The sequence below is a fragment of the Azolla caroliniana genome, unplaced genomic scaffold (assembly GCF_043228905.1).
Source record: "Azolla caroliniana isolate FFs.n. ecotype wild unplaced genomic scaffold, voAzoCaro1.0.p SCAF_21, whole genome shotgun sequence".
NCBI lineage: Eukaryota > Viridiplantae > Streptophyta > Polypodiopsida > Salviniales > Salviniaceae > Azolla > Azolla caroliniana.
Genome location: NW_028230456.1, coordinates 9,251,915 through 9,266,679, shown reverse-complemented (window position 1 = coordinate 9,266,679; position 14,765 = coordinate 9,251,915).

The window sequence follows — 14,765 nt, the reverse complement described above, 5'->3', positions numbered from 1 at the left end:
ATGTTATGGACTTACCACTAAGGTAAGGTAATTACAATAAGAGAGAGAGAGAGAGATTATATTATTGTCTTCGGTATGAGACAAAAAATATTACATTTCACATGATATGTGTGAAAGTGAGTAGCGACTCTCGATGTTCCAGAACTTCACCAATGAATTTTGCAATCGAGAGTGTGCATTGTGATTGTTAGAGGAATTTGTGCAGGATTGAGGTTGGTCAAAGATATGTGTAAAGCATGGTCGAATATGATCGAAGGTAGAGTATTGTATAAGAGTGTGATACTCAGACTCTCGAACTTATTTAGGGCAAAGTGTGCATAATCAATCACTCTCATCACTTGTGCCCCAACCCGTCTCACATTGCAATGCATGGAAACAATAAATATTTTGAAGGTACGAAGAAAATAACTAGTTTGACGGTTGTGCTAATCTTGGAATGAAAGGGCGAAAGTTGAAGTCTTATCCTAATTGAAAGAGAAGATTGAAGGGATGATTGTAGTCTACTGTTAAGAAAGAGAAGAGCACGTCAACTTTTCGTGGTGATTACCCTGCAAACAAAAGGGCAAAGGTTGAAATACACTCTTAGCTGCTTTGTAAACACTTCCATGGAAATATTAAAAATTTCTTATGCTTTTTTAAATGTCATTTTTGAGCTTATTTTCTTTATCTCTCGTTAATTTCTCTTTACAACATCCCTACTCATTCCGTCTCTTCTGCCTAAAATCCCAGTCATTCCTTCCTCACTTTCACGTTATCTTCTATACGAGCAATGCCATGACATCGGGAACTTTGGAAGTTTTAAACAACTTGTCCTAGCTAGGTTTGAGAAAATATCGAGTTTGTTGGCCATAGGCCTCATCCCCAAGCTAAACATAAAACTTTGTTGATAAAGGAAAAGCATTTAGTTTCCCATTTTGAGATCCAAGTCGAAAGGAAATTTTAAATTTTAAATTATCTAAGAAGATGTACCAACGGTTTTGGGGTGATTTAGGGTACACATGCTAGTGAAGTTGGTGAGATTCTTATGATTTGCGAGTAGTTGAATATGGTGTTAGGTCCTAGTTAGGTAGTGCCACCATACCTCAAATGCACAAATGATGGCAACCAACTCCTTTTTGTGTGCCAAATAACCTACCTTCAGGTCTATGTACTTCCTCAAGAAGAGCACAACATGATATAGATAATTGTGGTCATCCGGTTGGGATAGAATGACACCTAAAAAAAGTTAGAAAATTCACTTTCTATAATGAAAGATTTATATCTATGCACAAGAATAGGAGGGGAAATGAAGCCTTTATTGAGTGTGTCAAATGTTTGGTGCGTCTAGAGTTCATTGCAACAGTTGTTACTTGCTAGTGAGATTGTTGAGGGGTTGGGAGATAGTAGCAAATCACATACAGACGTTATGGTGTGGGTGGTGGTGAAATATGTGACATTCTTTTCATTGTTGTAGAATACTCATCATACAATACGTGTGGAATATGTACGCTAAGTATTCTACAAGTGTTCTAACTTTTTTTTTAAATACCTAGAATATGTATTTTACAGATAAAAAACATTACATAGTTAGAATATGTGTAGAATACTTGTAAAATACGTTAAATACTTCTTAAAATTTAAAGTTTTTTTTCAAAAAAAATATTAGAAGTTTAATTTTTTTTTTGAAATGATAAATACTTGTTAAATACATAGAATAGTTAAATTTTTAGAATACGCGAAAAAGTGAAAAATGGCAGTTCTAAAATGTAGATACGTGTAGAATACTTATGCGTATTCTAAAACATATTCTAAATGTAGAATATGTGTTTTGTTGAGAATCAAACTTAACTTCCCAAATGTAAGGGCTTTCACACTAGTAGTGGACACACTAGGCTAGTTTTATAAATAGTAGAAAGGGTAGTTGCCTTAGGTTAGTTGGTATTTAAACCAACCTTTTTGTAACTTAGTCATTGTTCGGTGTATTTTGGTTGTAACTAATTCATTGCTAATACAGGATCCTTGTTGTATATCTCTCTCTCTAGTTGTCTTACACACACGTACACACTGTCCTCTTTTGTTGCACAAGATCATCTACACCATTTCCATTTCTTTACATGGTATTAGAGTGTGTGGTTTTCTGATCAAGTTTATTAAATTGTGCTGTGTCTCACGTCGACGACCAAAATAGAACCAGCTCAACACCAGAGAAGAAAAATGCCACCATGAGCACTCAGATGGGAAGTGTTCTTCCTACAAAGAAGCTAGATAGGACAAACTTTGCATCTTGGGAACACAAGATGCACCAATACCTTACCGGTCAAGGATATTGGAGCTATATTGAAGGAGCTCAAGAAACACTAACCCAATCCAACACATGTCGACTACCCAGGATGGGAGCAAGCGATTAGTCATGTGTTGTACTGCCTAGCATCATGCATTCATGACCACATGCTCAACTATATTCAAGAGAAAAAATCGGTAAAAGAAGCTCGGGGCAACCTCAAGAAGATGTTCGTAGCCAATACGGCTGCACAAAAACTTCAACTTTGACAAGAGTTGAATAATATACAACCAAGGGACATGTTGGTCACTAGCTACACCTTAAAGATCAAGGAGCTGTGCGACTCCCTTGAGTCCATCAATGTTAGCATCGACGATGATGAAATGGTGCAAATATGCCTTGGTGACCCATGATTCAGCACAATCAGAGAGACCATTCTTTCAAGGGAATATCCTCCCTCCGTTCTTGACCTTCACTCGATTCTATTAGTCGAAGAAAATCATGTCCGACCAAGGAGCAATGCGCCAAACGGTCAGATGCTCTACTCCGAGTCAAGCGAGGGAAGAGGATTTGACCAAGGAAATCGAGGCCAACACAGTCAATCGACCTGAGAACGCAACCCCCATCATTGGCAAGAGGCCAGGAACACATCGAGGGAGTTTGATAGAAGGGGGATCCATCATGCAGTACCAAGCCACTAGAATAGCCTAATTGAATGTGGGTACTATAGAAAACTCGGCCACTGCGAAGAGGAGTGCCGAAAGAAGAAATGAGAGTCGGCATTGAGTAACCGACAACTCACAAACTATGTGATGAACTCCGACTATGACGACCACGGAGGAATGTTTGTAATGAGGCACAAGGCACATTCAATATCGGCACCAAGCCCGACCAACACCTCTGTGTTCGAAAATGTATGGTTTGTCAACTTAGGAGCATCCAATCACACGACTTTTGACAAAGATTGGCTCTGAGAATTACGAAAGCGTGAAAGCATGGGAATGGGAACAATTAGTTGTGTCCTTGACGTAACTAATTAGCTAGGCAAAAAGCTGCATGTAATTTGTATATTTTGGCAATTTTAGGGATAATTCGAATGTGATCTCAAATAAGGACTAGCTAAAATGTGGACCATAAACAATAATATTTCCATTCCCATAATAAATGATATGTATCTTTAAGATTTTCCCACTAAAAATTAGCTATAAAAAAACTACCTAGTTGTGGTCATTTTAGCTACATGTTAGCTATAATAGTGTTTCCATTCACATGCTTTGACCTGAAAAGGTGATCGACCTGGCTGTGTCGAAACAAGGGATGACACAATTCACCACATTGAACATGTTGGTAATGTCCCATTTGGGAATGAAGACAAACAAACCTACATAAAGAACATTCTGTATGTCCCGACCATCACAAAAAATCTGGTCTCGGTTGGCCAGATAGTAGAACAAGGCATCCAAGTGAACTTCAACAATGAAGGGTGCTTCATTGAAAAAGATGGTCGATTCTCATAGTCGAAGAGAAGGTCAAATGTTCATCCTCGAGTTGAATGCGGTGAAGTGGGCCATGTTTGCAAAAGGCCTCAAAGCCAACACCGACTTTGAAATTGTGGCACAAAATAATCGACCACATTAATCTCCGGAAGCTCCAGAACATGCAATCGATATAAGTCATCATTGGACTCCTATATTTGAAAGAAAACGAGAGCTGAATTGGTATATGTGAGGCATGTCAATTCGGCAAACAACGCCGACATCCATTCTCGACAAAGAGGAATATGAGCAAAGTAGTCTTGGACGTAGTCCACTCTGACATTGTCGTGAAGTTGAGGCTTCATGATATCAAAAATATGTTAAAAATCTATAGAAAGACATTTCCCATCTAGAGCTTGTATCGAGGATCATGTACGATTTTTCGGTTTGTGAATCGGAGTTTAGAAACCCAAGATATAGCCCCTGGAAGGATTAATGTTACCTTCAAGATCACTCAAGACAAATTTGTAATTATATCAAAAGGGGGAGTTCAAAATTAAAAGAGGATGATTTTGTAATTTCTCGAATGTAAAAGTATAAAATAAATAAATAAATAAATAAATAAATAAATAAATAAATAAATAAATAAATAAATAAATAAATAAATAAATAAATAAATAAATAAATAAATAAATAAATAAATAAATAAATAAATAAATAAATAAATAAATAAACTACCTTGCATGAGGCAGTTTGTCAATTGCCTCAAGAGGGTGGCTGGGTGGTTGAACCCCCTATAAAAGCCATCCCCATGGTGGAGAAGAGAGGAGGAGGAGAAAAAGAAGAGAGAGAAGGGAGAAAGTGAGGGAAGAAGCTCACGAGAGGAAAGGATGTAGAGGTCACTCATGAAGTCAGTGGCCTGATAAAGACAAGAAAAAAATTGAAGAAAAAGAAAATAGAGTAAGAAAATGAAGAAGTTGATGTGGATTATCTCAAACACCTCTTCTCAAATAGAGGTTGTGTGTTTGAGTCCTCCCAAAGCTAAACAAGTTTTGTAACAAAGTTAAATCAATACAAAAAAACACGTTCGCGTTCACAAGTGCAAGGATCGCGCATAAATGGAAGGATAAGGAAAATTTTGGTTGATTTTAGGGCTTTTTCAATGATTTTACAAAACACATTGATACCAGTATCATACATGTTCAAACATACTATGAAAAAGGTTAAAAATCCACTATTTTCGTGATTTAGAAGTAACTAAAAAAAAAGAATTTCAAAAAGTTACATTCTCAATTTATATCACAAACTTTACGACCAATGTTATTTTATAAGAAATGATTTTTCAGAAATCATAAGAATTCAAAACACATGCTTTTATATTACTCGATTTGTTACAAGCGGAATGTAGTTACACTTAATAGCCAAAAATACATTCGTGATCACTCCTTTACGGAGAATCACTACTATAACTAATATACAATGACGATTCCTCCTCGTCATCCTCGGATGTACCAATCAGTGCATTATCTTCGTCATAAACCAAATGGTTTGACTGTAGATTATATGTAGTAGATCTCGTTTGCCTTTGACTCGAGCCACCTTGTAGACCTCGTAATTTTTCTTTTATTATATCTATTGTTGACTTCCTTAATCGTCCAGCTTTTGTAAGTACAAAGTCGTACACGATGATATCCACATCAGAGATATCAAGGGTCGAGGTGTTACGAATGTTTCGCTTCCTCTTCCTACCTCCCCTTCTTGTTGGGCATTCAATCATCTCCAATGTATACTTACCTGTAAAAGCATTTGCACTTCTAGTGTTGTACCAATGAACGTTTATAGACTTGATCGTGTTTTTTATTTCATGCATTAGCACTTCTAGAATTTTACCAACCCAAAATTGGTGGCCATGTGAGTTCTCATCAGCTGGCGTTGCAATCAACATCGCCGCCGTGAGCTCTTGCAAATTGCCTTGCCATCTAGCTTCGGCTGCTTTGGTCATCCTCGGTCCCACATAAATGTCTCTTTGTTGTGGATGGACCAAACTGTCATTAATTGCATTTGCTGGTTGCTCCAGAGTTTTATTTACACGATCATGTTGCAGCGACCATGTGAATGGCGTTTCCAAATTCCAATTATCACCAAATACACAATTGTCTATAATTCCTTTCTGATCACTATAAAATACATCCCACCATGACGTGTCTTGTTGTGCGGCATATTTCTTGGCGGCCTCAATATGCTTTCTTTTTTCTTCTAAGGCTTGGAGCCATAACCGTTTTTGTTCCGATACCAAGTCACTATGCAACTGTCCTTTCTTCTCAGTTGGCATTTGCTTAGCTCCATGGACAATTGTACTCGGCATACAAAGTAATAACTGGCAACCACCTTCAGGTTCCCATGTTGTAGAAGATGAATATTGTTTAGCATACAAAAGCGTAGAACGACTTATTTTATTTTTCTTTATCATAAAAATGTGATTGAAGCTTATATTGTTTAATTGGGCGAGCACTTTAACATTCCCAACACCCCCATCTGATATATATCTCTTAAAGTCATATACCTCCTTCAAGTGTAACACTTTTGGGCGTGGTGTATATGCATCACAAATGACATCAAATAGTTTAGGTAATGTGAAAGCATCATGCCGAGACAACTGTCTAGAGAATGTGCTAAACATCTGATCTATATGATCATGTGTGTGGCCAACCAAAAGAAAATTGACTTTCACTTTTCTAAACATTCCTTGGTTGACCAACATACAAGTTTAGATAGCCAAACACAATTGAATTTTTGTTTTCTCTAGCAGTATTGTCCAATTGAATTTATAGAACAGGGGGGAAAGGTTGGCCCCAAGACATCAAAACTCGGTGAATCACTGTAACTGTTAGGTTAGGGTCATTGTGAACATTGGGGTATGTAATGAAGATGTGAGGTCCAACTGACCTATTATAAGCCAAGCATCCCACCAAGTGCATTTGAACAAGGCACTCATCATTGACATCTTTGGGGAGCCTCCGCATATGCAGCAAACACGTCTTCTTCTGGTCCATGCCATCTATCATTAAGCACATGTAATTTTCGGCCACTTCTCTCTCTGATGTATCGCCTTCTTTCGTTCTAACGATTGTGCCTCACGATGCTCTTGTAGTAACTTCTTACTCATATCCTTTTCCATTGATGTATTTGCACCTTTAGCCAAACTTTTAAGATTTGCACAAATGGAGCAATACCCAATGCGTACTTTACGTGGAATGATAACATTTGAAAACCGAGCTCTCCATAATCTTGTGAATTGGCTATATGTGACTGACTTATTACGTGAGCCCACCATATCAGATCGATAGACATCATAAACTTCCCGACGTGTGTAATTATCAGAGAGGTGCATCCTCCCTGTAGTGGGCATTACTTCACAATTTAATTGAAAGTAACTTTTCATCCAACCAATAGCGTGTCTTCCAATTGCACCTTTCATACTTGGAACCTCTTTACAATTGAGCATCTGATCCCCGCTAAGTAGATGTTGTTATACTCTATGTAGCCGCATGTTACTAACACATAACACAATTTTGAATGCAACTCTACATATCTGTTGCACATGGAAGATATAATACTCGAATGATACTTTGATCCCCGTACATTTTTCTGACACTAGTTGCATATGTGACTCGAGGTAAGTTTCTTGCTCATCATCAGTCATAGAAAAATAGTATCGCCTTAATTCTTGCAACTTTGATTTTCCAATCATAGACATACAACCACGGGCACAACATATTTTTTTGACATCAAATACAATCTGTTTATCTGATGTCACCAAGTTAAATCTAGCTAGACGAATTCTTCGAGGGATTCTTCTAATATGCATAGGGCTTCCAGATTTGTCTTCCTGCATAGAAGTTGGTGTAACCTTGTTACTATCCAATTCTTTGTTGTGACCATCGCCCCTGATATTTGATGTTTCATTGGCACTACCTTCATTCTCCGTATCTTTATCAATATCGTATTCTTCAATAGAGAACTTTTCACATGTGTCATTATTCACATTCGTTGTAGGTGAAGATGAGCTTAGACAATACTCTTCGATAGAATATGGTGAGTGTGTCGACAGACAATATTCTTCAATAGAGAATGGTGAGTCTGTCGACAAACAATACTCTTCAGTAGTAAACAAAGAGTCTGATGACAAACAATATTCTTCAATCAAGAATGGTGAATCTTCACTCATGGCTTAAGGTCTAGACAGAGCTCTTTAAGTTATGTGCTTAGGCTAAGGCAAGAAACTAATAAGCTCCTCTCTAAACATATACTCCTCTCTAAATAGAAGCTCCCTCAATATAATGTCTATATTATTTAATATTATATTAATAAAATACATAAAAAATATTATTTTTAATATAGTAATTGTATTTAACATATTAATAATTACTTAAACTAGTCTATATAAAGTTAAATCAAGTATAATATAATTATAATCATTACCAAGCCATATATATGTTGGATTAAAGTTAAAATCATTAGTTAATTAATGGCACCCATATTTAATATAGAACTTCTTAATCATTGGTTCATTAATGCCCACCATTTTAAATATAAGACTTTTCAATCATTGGTTCATTCATGCCCACATCTTTAATACAAAGCAATTAAGAGTCATAAAAATGGTGCTTTTAGTAATCAATCATTGGTTCATTCATGAACCTCTATCATTGTTTCCTTCATGACCTTCAAAGTTATTGTATGTTATTTTGACTATAAAATAATCAGGAATATGTTAGTTTGACTTTGTAATCATTGATGCAATCATAAGTAACTCTGGTTAAAGTGACTGTGGTTACTAACTAACTAACCTCAAGCTTGCCAACCCTAGTTAAGGTGACTGTGGTTACATTAACCACTCTAGTCAATCCCTATAAATAGGAAGACCTCGTCATATTTCAATCACACAAAGCACAATAGCACACAGAGCACATAGAGCACGAAGCACGAAAGCGTGATCTCCGCCTACGCTTCGACAAGATCAACCATGTCTTCAAAGAAAATCGAGCGCCAGGACTCCAGGTAGGCCTCTAACATTGTGGACATTTTTGTAAATATGTTTTAGCACTCAAGAACTCGATACGCCGTATCGAGTTCCTGTATAAAATACAAACTTTATATAGGAACTCGATACGACGTATCGAGTTTCTGTTTGAAGTTTAGGTTTTATACAGGAACTTGATACGGCGTATCGAGTTCTTGTTTAAAGTTTAGGTTTTAAATAGGAACTTAGTGACCATTTCTTCAAGGCTTAAATCTTTGGCCACAACCATTGACAAAACAAACACAAGAAGCTACTCGTCCTTAATACATTGCATCGCTCTCCACATAGACAACTTCATGTCGCCAGCCGCTTCCTCAATTGTCAAATCAATTTTCTTGGCCGCTTGTGACTTTAATTCTAGTTGAGGGTCTACCTTACATTTCTTTTGTCGTTGACCCTTGACCTCCTTATTCTCCCACATTGAGAAGATTTGATCTTGTAGGTCCCATACTTCTCCATCTCTAAAGGCAAGTTGAAACCAAGACTCATATTTTCGAAGACCATCAGACTTAACATTATCATCTACCACAATGTCGACTTCATGCAAGCATTGACATCGTAGGCCTGGATGTAACTTCACACCAAACTTTTATTTGATGTCCAAATACTCATGGTGGAAGAACCTTATACGCTCAATCGATGACATTTTTTGCCTATAGTCATTATCGTTATTGTGGTCCCATGGCAACAACTTTGCCTCTTCAATTGTGAGACCCACGTAAATTTTGCACTCGGCATACTTGAAGAAGAAAGTCATTGGATGTTATCTCACAAGTTGCCAATGTGCCTCCGTTGAATGCGATCCACCAATGACAAAGTAATTATATTGATCATGCTTTCTTATATCAAAATCTTCAATGTTTTCACATTCTTCAGGATCCACCATAACAATAAAAGGCACAACAGTGGCATGAGGATTAATAAATAAATAAATAAATAAATAAAGAAAGAAAGAAAGAAAGAAAGAAAGAAAGAAATAAATAAATAAATAAATAAATAAAGAAATAAATAAAGAAAGAAAGAAAGAAATAAAGAAATAAAGAAATAAAGAAAGAAAGAAAGAAAGAAAGAAAGAAAGAAAGAAAGAAAGAAAGAAAGAAAGAAATAAATAAATAAATAAATAAATAAATAAATAATAAATAACCACCCTTGCATGAGGCGGTTTGTCAACTGCCTCAAGAGGGTGGCTGGGCAGTTGACCCCCTTGTAAAAGCCACCCCCATGGTGGAGAAGAGAGGAGGAGGAGAAGAAGAAGAGAGAGAAGGGAGAAAGCAAGGGAAGAAGCTCGTGAGAGGGAAGGATGCAGAGTTCGCTTGTGAAGCCAATGTCCTGCTAAATACAAGATAGAAATGGAAGAAAAAAAGAAGAAGCAAGAACGAAGAAGTTGAAGTGGTCTCTCTCAAGCGACTCTTCTCAAATGGAGGTTGTGGGTTTGAGTCCTCCCAAAACAGCTATTTTTTGGTAAACAAGTTTTGTAGCATAAGAAAAATCAATATAGAAAGAAAAGTGTTGAAGTGATTGATTTGATAAGTGTTACTTTTAAGAGAGGAGAGGAGTTGAGTTCGATTCTTGCTAAGTAACTTTTAGCAAATAAATATTGTAAGTGGTCTTTTACAATTAAAATTCTTTTCGTGACAACATTACATCTATCTTGTCTTCTCGCCTTCTTGTCCTCGTATCATCCGCATGATCACCCTCGAGTCATAGAACCCCGACAATTGCGACACACAACCACAATCTTTACGACAATGTTTGGGAACCGACACAGAAAACCACATTCGGTGGATGCCAATATTATGTCACGTTCATTAACGATTTCTCTAGGGACACCTGGATCTACCCCATACGACAGAAGAGCAAAGTGTTGAAAAAGCCACATGTCGGTACATTAGATGCCTTCGATTAGATGGGGGTAAAGAGTACTTCTCGGACGAATTTATAGCTTATGTTCGAATGGAAGGAATTCGATGGGAGATCTCATGCTGACACACACGTCAACAAAATGGAGTGGCTGAACACAAAAATCAACACATACTAGAGGTGGCAAGAGCAATGATGAACGAAAAATCTGCCAAAGTCATATTGGGTAGAGGTGGCAAACACAACCGTCTACCTGATGAATCGGTGCACAACATTGGGAGTGCAGGACGTAATGCCCCATGAAAAGTTTTATGGGAAGAAATTAGATTGATCTCACATTAGGATATTCGGTTCAATTGTGTATGTACATGTACCCAACGAGAAGCTACAAAATCTTGATCCAAAGGCGGTGAAATATATCCTCTTAGGATATTCACTGGAATAGAAGGGGTACAAATCCTGTAATCCAACTACCCAAAAAGTTCGAGTGAGCCAGGATGTCATATTCAACAAGTCGACATCTTGGTACGAACTAGAGACAACTCCAACTCTAATCCTTGTCAACCCAAATTTGGCTGAAGAAGAGGTAGAAGATGACGGTTGACTGTGGCATGCAACAAAACACAACCCGATCATAACTAGCATCAGTGGGCCACAAGAGCCTTCGAGTGATCAAAGCACATCTTGGCCTAGTCTAAAGATGGAGAAAGGTAACGCCAAAATGCCGGAGTATGAAGACCTAGACAACAATGAGTCAACTCAATCACTCAATAGTGAGTTCGAGGCCTTGATATTCGGATGATCCAGAAAAATGGAGTAAAGAAAGCAATAACTGTTGCAAACGAGAAGCTCTGTTGCTCCACTCGTGAGAAAAATCCGGTCAGCTGATTTGGTTACGATGACTATATGGCATATCACTATGCCTTTATGATGAAGGTGGCAACATTCCGAGAACTAGAAAATTTTTCTAAGGTAGTCAAGGAATCACGATGGGTCGAAGCCATGAATGAAGAGATGCAAGCTATATGTAAGATCGAGACATCGGATCTCGTTCCCCACACACCACATAAGTGTTATCCCTTAGGCTGGACAAGCCCTAACATAGGGTGTCCCTATGGAACACTTCACCAAAGGGTGGTATGAGGAGATATGGATAGACCGTAGTATCGAATGGGTCTTAACCGGTTACTAACCGGCACTGTTAATTAGTCGTAACACACGCATAAGATTAATTATATTAAGCACAGGACGATAACCAAATAGACACTAAACATACTTAAATAACAACACTTCTATTAATTTTCCATCATTGATTACATTCTTGCCGGGTCCTTTTATAGGTGTCCGACTGAGTTACAAACCAGTCCCAACTGACAATCGGCAACCGGCAACGATCCGAATCGGCATACCGATTCTGGGTTCGTCCGTCCACTTTTCAATATAACATTGTACTTATTAATTTCAACTCCCTATTCCTAATTAAATACCCTTTTACATTCTGGACTCTAACCGGCCCTTTGGCCTTGCTGTCCAACACATGGCATGCCCATGGGACAATACATTGTACGTTGAACCCACGGTTAGCCCTTTATCATTCGTCCGTCAAAATGTCTAGAATGCTTTGGTCCAAGGGTTCTAGAGGTTCTTCGGGTAGTTGCTCCATTTGTTGTTGTGACTGCTGTTGTTATTGCTCTTCGGCCTGCTCCTCCTCTTCGACTTTCATCCCTTTTGGCTCCAGTCCCTTCCGGGCTTCCGTCTCCATCTCATTTGTTCTGGGCTCCTCCTGCTCCTGATGTCCGGCTTGCACTCGCTCTTTCGGGTCGGCTACCTTCGGCTACTCCTCTTGAGCTACTTTTGTCTGGCTTTCTTTGGTTTTGGCTGCATTCGGCGTTTGCTCTGGAGATTTCCCTTCGTCACTAATGTTAATTGCCACCGTTCTTGTAGGCTCCATTTGCTGTCTCTGCTCCCATTCATAACACTCGAGTTGGAGTTGGGTATCTAGCTGTTCCACCAGTTGCTCTCCGGCCAAGGATAGGAAGTCATCCGATAACTCCTCCCGTATGGTCACAATGCTCTCCGCGTCAAGTTTGTAGAAGTTATCGCCGTCCTTTTGCCGGTTCGCCGCATCCGCTTGCAAGACCTGCAACTTGACTGCCTGCTTTGCCCATTTGGACCACCACTGTACTGAACTTTCTTCAACTAACTTCTTCGTCCGGTCCCTCCATGTCAGTACAATATCTTGAATATGGTCAAGTCCCATCTTTGACTTCTCCTATGCGGCTTGCTTTTCATCCTTTAATTGCTTTATGAGGTTCGTGGTTGCCTCGGCTTGTCCCTGATATTGCATCAATTGTGTCTGATAAGTCGTCTGAACTCTGTTCAGAGCCATCTTTGCTCGTACCATCTCCTCATGATGCTACTGCGTAAGCTCCAATTTGTCCTTCGCCGCTTCTGCCAGCATCTTTGCCGCTTCGACTCCCTTGGTCCTTTCATCCGCCAATGCTGCTGCCGTCTTGTGGATGTCATCCTGGAGTTCCCACATCTTTTCTTGTTGATGGTCACCTTCTGCCATCAATTTCTTGTGTTTCGTCTCTAGGTGCTTGTGATCCCAGTGCAACCTGTCAAAATCCTCCATTTTCTGTTTCAGCCTTTGATTGATTTGGCGTGGGGCCTGGTCCTCCTGGTCCTTCTGTTGCCGGAGTTCTTCTTGGAGCCGCTCGATCTCGACTTCTGCCGATCGCCGAAGTTTGTCCCTTTCTTGCAACAACTTGTCTTTTTCTTCCTTCAATTGGTCGTATGCTTGATGACCTTTTTGTTGAGAGACAAGCTCAAAATCAAGCGGATCGGCTAAGCAAGCCGAGAACCGGATCGGTTGGGACCGATTGGTTAGGCCGAACTGGTGCGTAAAATGGATATGCAAACCGGTGCGTAACGAGAGGCCGTATCGGTGCGTAAACCGAAAGGGCGTTAGAGAGATATTCCTCGTAAAGGAATAATTTTGGGAGTGAGTGTGGATGCTCATTTATGAGCAGTCAAGTACTGTTAGTACTTGTGTCAGCCCGATTGTCAGGGCTTGTATAAAAGGTGCTCACTGAGCACGGTGTATGTACAGAGAATTAGTATTTTTGAATTTAGCTCATGAGTGTTCTCTCTCTGTCTCTCCCACATACTGTGTATAGTCAAGCTCTCCATTAAACCTGCGTATTTTCTCTGTGTTCGTTTTCTATTGCTTTTGCACATAATCTTTCACATGGTATCAGAGCGCGAGGGTTGAGAACCTCTGCAGTCGACATAGCTTGAAAGAAAAACTAACCAAGAAGAACAGACAAAACCGACGGATAGAGGAATGGCTAGCTCGCTTCCAACAGAGAAGCTCGACAGAAACAACTACGCGTCTTGGTCCTACAAGATGCACTAGTACCTGCTTGGGCATGGTTATTGGAGCTATGTCGACGGAGCAAATGACACAGCACCCGAATCGACACACAGATTTCCCAGCGTGGGAACAATCTGCGAGCAGAGTGCTGTACTGTTTCGCGTCTTGTGTGGGCGAATGGCTATTAAGCTACGTTCGGGATGCAAAAACGCCGAAGGGTGCATGGAAAAATCTCAAGAAGATCTTCGCCACGAGCACCACAACCAAGAATCTTCAGCTCCGACAGGAGTTGAGCAACCTACGACAACGCGATTTGTCGGTGGCTGACTATACCTCGAAGATCAAGGACATATGCGACTCCTTAGCTTCCATCAATGTGAACATCGAGGAAAGCGAGATGGTCCAGGTCTGTCTTGGGGGTTTGGCGTCAAAGTTCGGCGCGTTCCGAACTGCTGTGTATACACGGGAGAATACGTCGTCGTTTTTCGACTTACAGTCGATGCTCCTTATAGAGGAGAACCACGCGGGTGCGTCAACGAGCACGCACACTGACAACAAGATGTTGTACACGGAGGGAGATATGCCCTGTGGTCGTGGCGGACGAGGCGAGTCGGTGCGCAATGGAGGCAACTGACGGGATCAAGGAAGAAGGCACCGAAGTGATGCCGACAACAATTCCGGACCCTTCGGAAATAGGGGGAGTCGAGGCGA